Here is a 6,757-nt window from a genome sequence, read left to right as displayed (position 1 = left end):
GCCCAGACTTAGCCTTCACTGCTGGGCTCTGAGCCTTGGGAAAACAGACATTCCAGCGTAAGCTGTGGCCACAGATCTTGGTAGTTAAGAACATAGACCTGTGAACCAAATGCCTCCATCAATCTTATCTCTTCTGGATACCTATATTATCAAATTTTATTAAAGGCCTGGATGACTTAACAAGCATCTGCTTGCACCAAGCAGAAGAACAGTGTTGACAAAGTAAGCATATTATTATTTTCTAATCCCATGAATGGGCTTGAGCGTAGTTCTTGAGGACAATCCTCCCTGGACCACTGAAAGATAGAATATACAGCAAAATGATAATGGGTGATATCACACAGTCACGGAGTTGCACAGGTATATGTATCAACATTAAGTTCAGAGATCTGTAGGTGAGATATAACGGTGGGCTGATATTTTCTAGATCTCCTAGTGCCTATCCCCTATTATCATGGAACTCTCCTATGGTTCTTCAGGGTCAAGACACCAGGTTAGTAACTCATGGTTTTCAAATATCAATGAAATGCATAATCTAACCCAGACATCCATATGCCCACACTTGCCAGAGATAAGGCTGTCTGCTCCAACTGATCTTCTACCCAGGCCTCCAACACCCTTGGGCAGCAACATTAGTTGACTGAAAGAAACTGTCCCATGGATGCCATGAAGTACACATTAAACCAGGTGACCACTAAGTATGGGTCCTGAGATGTGGCCATCCAGAGAAATATACACTATCAGCTCTCTATATACATGGGTTCACTATCTGTGGATTCAGCCAACTAGAATGAAAACATCACAAAAATCTAAAAAAAGAAACAGGATGCCTATAATGAGCATATATAGACTTGTTAGACATAGAAAGTATTCATAGAGCATCTAGTATTTTAAATATCTAGTGATGATTTAAAGTATATGGAAAAGTATGTATAGACTATATATGAATATTATACCCTTCTCTAGAAAGGCTCAAGCATTAATGAATTTTAGTACCCAGAAAGATTCTGTAACCTATCATCATTGTCATTGAAGGACAATAGTGTTTGGAGATTTTCTACTCTAGTCTTACATGTGGATGCACCATCATATTCTGAAAATAATTTCATTAACCACTGCCAGCCTTGGAGAAAGCTTGAAGAGGCTGCTCAAAAAAGCCATGAAGGAAGGCTTCCCAGTTTCTAATGCAAAACTGGTGTCTGAGGTCAAGCATGGAGAGTGCCTGTCCTCGAGTGCCACATCTTGCTGGGAGCTCTGTGGCCTTGCATAAAGCTTCATCCACACTTGATGTTTGCCTCTTCCTTTGAGCAGTTGAAATTGGCTGATACTGTCTAAAAGATTCCATAACAAAATAGTAGCTAAGAGTGTGACATGTGGAATCATATAGGTTTGGGTTCAAAATCCCAGCTTTAGAAAGTAGAACAGAACCTTGAGAAAGTACTCAACATTACGTGCTGCAACCATCCTATCTGCAAAGCCTAGACAAGATAGTTCCTCAGTGGGCTGATATGATGCCGCTGGTCAAAGCTGCCTAAAATAAAAAGAGTGTGACCAATCATTGATTGCCCTTTTATCACTAAAAGCTAGCCTAGGAAGCTTATTCTGAGAACATGCCCAAGAATACCAGGCACTGGGAAGAAGTCTCCGCAACAAAGTCTCGCTCATTCCTATGAGCTGCACTTCCCATCTTTCCCACATGTGGAATTATAATTGATATTGAATTTCTGGCCCACTTCTCTAACTCCTCATTTGTACTGTTTATCTCCACATGGATTTATCCTGACATTCTCCTCAAACATTTGTGCATATGCCTGTGTCCTCAAATGATTGATAGCCAAGATGATGTCTCCCCAAAAGATGCAATTCTAACATTGGTATCCTGACAGTGTGGTCACAGTGGAAGAATGTGGTGGCATACTCAGAATCACTCATTTCGTTCATATCAATAAAGAGCCCACAGGTATCCTCTCTATCAGCTCTCTCTTTCTCCCTCCCTCCCTCCCTCCCTCCCTCCCTCCCTCCCTCCCTTCCTTCCTCCCTCTCTTCCCCCACTCTTTCCCTCTCCTTTTTCTTCTCCCCTCCTCCCTATCCTGCCAATTCATCAGGTTTTAGTGTCCCTGGCTCCCAGACAGTGAGTTCATGAAGTAACTAAGAATTCCAAGTGGCTTGAACATAGAAGAGACTTTTCCTGGATCCAGGAAATGTTCTCAACCCCAACCAGGAAATAGAAGAAACTGAACGCTAAAAGGGTTGGGGACAGAGTACTCATGCACAACTCCTGCCCCCCTTAATGTGTCCAGAGGATCCACTGCAGGTATGGTTAGGACAGCTGCCAGAGTATGTTGGCTTGGGGTCCCACATGGCTTCCTGCCTAGACAAACATGTCTCCACAGTTCCAGTGGACTGTCACCTCCACGGGTCCCTCAGGCAGCATGCACACTAGCTCATTGTTCTTCTTCCTGCTAGCAGCTCTCTGACTAGTGCTCACTACTCTTGCCCACAGTCACCTCAGCAGGATTTGCCTGATCTGTGCACACTGTGCAGGTTTGGGGACCCAGTGCTGCAATGCTGTAGACATACTGGAAGCAAGGACCAAAGAGGATGCTGCGAAAGGCCATTCAAATGACAGAGTTGTTCAGCTAGTTTCTATCATTGGAAGTTTGGTACTATTTTAAAAGTTTTACTGAACAGACTCACAAAACTAAAAAAAAAAAAAAAAGAAAAAGAAAAAAAAGAAAAAGTTCAAGGGAAGGGAAGGTATGTAGCTCAGCTAATTGAGTGCTTTCCCAGAATTCCTAACTCCCTGGGTTTGATCCCTAGAACTGCATACAGCATAGGCACACACACCTTTAGTTCTAGTACTTGGGAGATGGAGAGAAGAAGATTAAGGATTTCAGGGCCATCCTTGGCTACATAGCAGATTTGAAGCTAACCTGAGATGCATGAAATCCTCTGCATAAAAAAAAAAAAAAAAAAAAGAGCTCCAACTCCTGTGACAATGGAGTTGGTGGGGTCCCTTAGTGATCTTAGGAGTCTCTATATCTTTGGCTGCCCCAACCCCATAAGCATCTACAAAGAAACTTCGAAGTTGGAAATGTTCTACAATATACCATACCCCTCTAGACTTAACCTACAGACCGTGTCTTCAGGAAGGACAAGCATACATGCTCTGTGTATTACCTTGATATTCTTACAGTCTCCGCAACCTAACCCACAGCATCTCCCAGAAGCCACCCCACTAGTGTCACCTGTCTTATCTCAAGTCTGGTCCAGAGCACATGATCTGGTGCAGGACAGTTTCAACACTGTGCCCTCGGCCTCTTCACCAGCTTCTCCTCAGGCTGGTAACAAGTGGCTGACATGAAGGAACATGAACTTGAGACTTGAGGGTAACTCAGAGCCAAAGATTCCCTTCAAGGCTATTTCTCTCCTGCACAAGAGAGTCTAGGGATTGGATTTTACAATAACACACTTCTGATACATGTATGTGAACTACAGTGCCTGAGTTACAGAGGGACCATTAAAAGTTAGAGAAGCCACTACACGCCCCATTCTGATAAATAACCCACTTATCACTATCCTTCCCAGGCCTCTTCCAAATCAATGCCTGTGCAACAAATCTACCTGCATGCCCCATTCTGTTGCAATTTACCAGGTGCAGCAGAACATGGTCACTCGTGAAGAAGAAGACACATGCTAGTGCCCCATTCTTTGACAAAAAACGTGCTTTCCCATATCAATGAGGATCAGTGTACTTTCTCTGAAAGTCTAAAATTAAACCATGATGTGTCTGTAACCACAAAGTCTGCAGGTCACATCACTCCTGAAACAGTGTGTTCCCAGAGCAACTGATCTGCTAAACTCCCAGGATCCCTCAGAACTCTACTCAAGACCTGCCTGTTGCACAGAATCAAGTCTAAACCACCCCCCACCTTGTAGAAGGTTTATAACCCCACTCTTATTTTTGACAATTAGCCACATACACACTAAATCATCAGTGTACATCTGTGACGTTTTGTTTATTCCTATTCCTTAGATACTAGTATCTAGTATTCAAAGACCAAGCCTTCTAAGAATCGACCAGAGTATCCAGCAAAACATTGTGTTACATGTTTATGTGTGTGTGTGTGTGTGTGTGTGTGTGTGCGCGCGCGTGTGTGTGTACATGCCATGGAATACATGTGAAGGTAAGAGGATAACTTGCAGGAATTGGTTCTTTCCTTCTGCCACATGGGTACTGGAGATCAATCTCAGGTTTTTAGACTTGGCAGCAAGCCCCTTCACCTACTAAGCCAGCTTGCAGGCCCTGGCACTGTATGTTATATTGTGATTGGCACATAGGTAGTGTTCAGTTACTACCTGTTGATTGATTCATGCCCCTGGCTAGGTCTCCAGAGCTGTCAGAAACCTATTTCATCCAAAGGAACAAAACTGAGGCTGAAAAAGAGCACACGATTAACTACACATTTTAATCTAGTTTTTAGTTCGTTTCATTTTTCCCCTTAAGCAAACATTTGTAAATTTAATCTGCATGACAGACATCTCCTGTCCCCAAATACCCACAGTTTTTCCTCCAATTCGCTTCCAAGATACAGCCAAGAGATTTATGTTTCAGGCAAATCCATCATTTTCTTCCACTGTGTTAGACCTCTCAATGGCTTCCAATTGTCCCTGGGTCCTGGTCCAAATCCTCCGTCTAACTTCCTAGGCTCTCTGGTCCATGCTGAATGCCTTCCTTAGCCCTTCTCCTACCACATTCCACCATGCTTTCTAGGGTCCAGCACACTCAGCTTACAGCTAATAAAGCTTCCATCCCAGCCTCTCTCTGTTACAAGCTCTCACTTGTGCTCCTCCCTCTCTCTAGAATGTTCTCCTTGTCACATTCTCCTCCTCTCCCCTGCACCATTTCACCTGGCTGGCTGCTATATTTAACCTTTAGTTTTCAGATAAGGAATCCTTATTCAGCAAGGACTTACTTGCATCCCAACATAGCATACAGCCAGTTGCTAAATGGTCATGCAGCATCTTAGGTCTCCTCACCATCAGCTGTCTTGTTTCCCTGCCAGACTCCATGGCTATTGATGGTATCTCTCTTACTCATCCTGTGTCTTCAATACAGAGAGTGTACTAGTTAAAGAGAACTGAAATGTAAATAAATTTCATGTAAATGATTGGGAAATCTTTGCTGTCCACAATCCTTTCAGGTCTTAAAGTCACTACCTTCTGATGTTTGGGGAGACTACTGCTTTAAGATTAAAACTTACAAATAAAATTTTCACACATCGATAGATTGGGTAAAATTTGATATACACATGTGGGGGGGAGAGAGAGAGAGAGAGAGAGAGAGAGAGCAGAATTTGAATCACCAGAACTCACAAAAATGTAATTCCAGTGTGTGGAAGAGAGAAACATGGGACCCTCAGAGAAAGCTTTCTGGATAGACTAGCTGAATTGATGAGCTCTGGGTTGAAGTGAGGGTCTCTGCCTCAATATAAAAAGTCAAGAGGATGAGGACCAATACCAGCCTCTTGCTCTACCACATTTGTGTGCACATACCTGTACCACCTCTGCATACATTCACACATGCCCTCAAAAATGCCATGCCAAGGAGCTCCATAGCCTATAGCTCCACACAATTTAGCTTAGCAAATGAAATCATTTACATCCCCTGCCGTAAGTGCCGTTATCCTTGGCACTTTCCAGAACCCTCATTTGTGGTCTGTGGCTTGTGGGACACGAGAGGGAAAGAGGGTGTGGTTAATGCCACTGACATAATTAATTACCTCCCATTTGTACTATTAACAAACCTGTGTTTGCCACATTTGGTAATTAACCCCTTTCCTCCCTACTTCCTGAGCCCCAAGACTGATGCTGATGTGTAAATCTGAGACAGTTTCACGGATTTAGAAACACTCACAGATGGCCTTGTGTGTACATGGACTACCAGCCACATTTGCAATATAGCTTCATAGTAACCTCAATCAGATACAACTTAGTTCTCGGGTTTAAAGCAATGGCCCTCAGACCTCAGAACTAAGGGCACCAGAGCCATGAGAAAGACTATAATACACAGATTGCTAGCTCTCACCCCCAGGACTTTGCAATATGCATGCGGATGGCTTGCTTCCACCCCTGAGTTCCTGATTTGGTGGGTTTGAAATTCTGCATTTCTAAGTTCCCAAGTGGCACTGATATTGTATTTACCCAGGAGTCACACAGTGAGAATATGATACTTAAGAATGCTTTATGACCTGTCAGGAGCCATCTAGGACAGGATAAAAGTTAACAGATGACTTTCCTGGAGGTGGCTCACTGTTTTTTTGGATGGTCTGCTATGAGTGAGCTCTGAGAGACATCATCCCAGGATTGCGTCTTGCTATTGATATGCCTCTCCTATCACTATTACATAGTCTAACAATTCCTGGACATCAGACCACCTTATTTGGCAAATTTCCTGCAGATCACCAGCCAGGATTGAGAACCATCTATAAGCAAATGTTTATATCTGATTAAAGACCATGGTCTCCACAGACCTCTGTGAAAATGCCCATCACTATCTCTAACACCCAATTCAGAGTACACAGCCAGAAAATAACAGCAGACTAAAATGATATGTTTTTAGAGGGTTAGGGGATGGTTCAGTCAGTAAACTGATTATCACACAAGCCTAGATACCTAATTTCAATGTACAGGACTGCCATCCCCTCAAAAACATCAAAACAACTTCCTTGGTAGACATTTGATAATTTTAATTCTG

Source organism: Mus musculus, chromosome 9 (assembly GCF_000001635.26).
Source record: "Mus musculus strain C57BL/6J chromosome 9, GRCm38.p6 C57BL/6J".
NCBI classification, from domain to species: Eukaryota; Metazoa; Chordata; class Mammalia; order Rodentia; family Muridae; genus Mus; species Mus musculus.
This window is presented reverse-complemented; position numbering follows the sequence as displayed.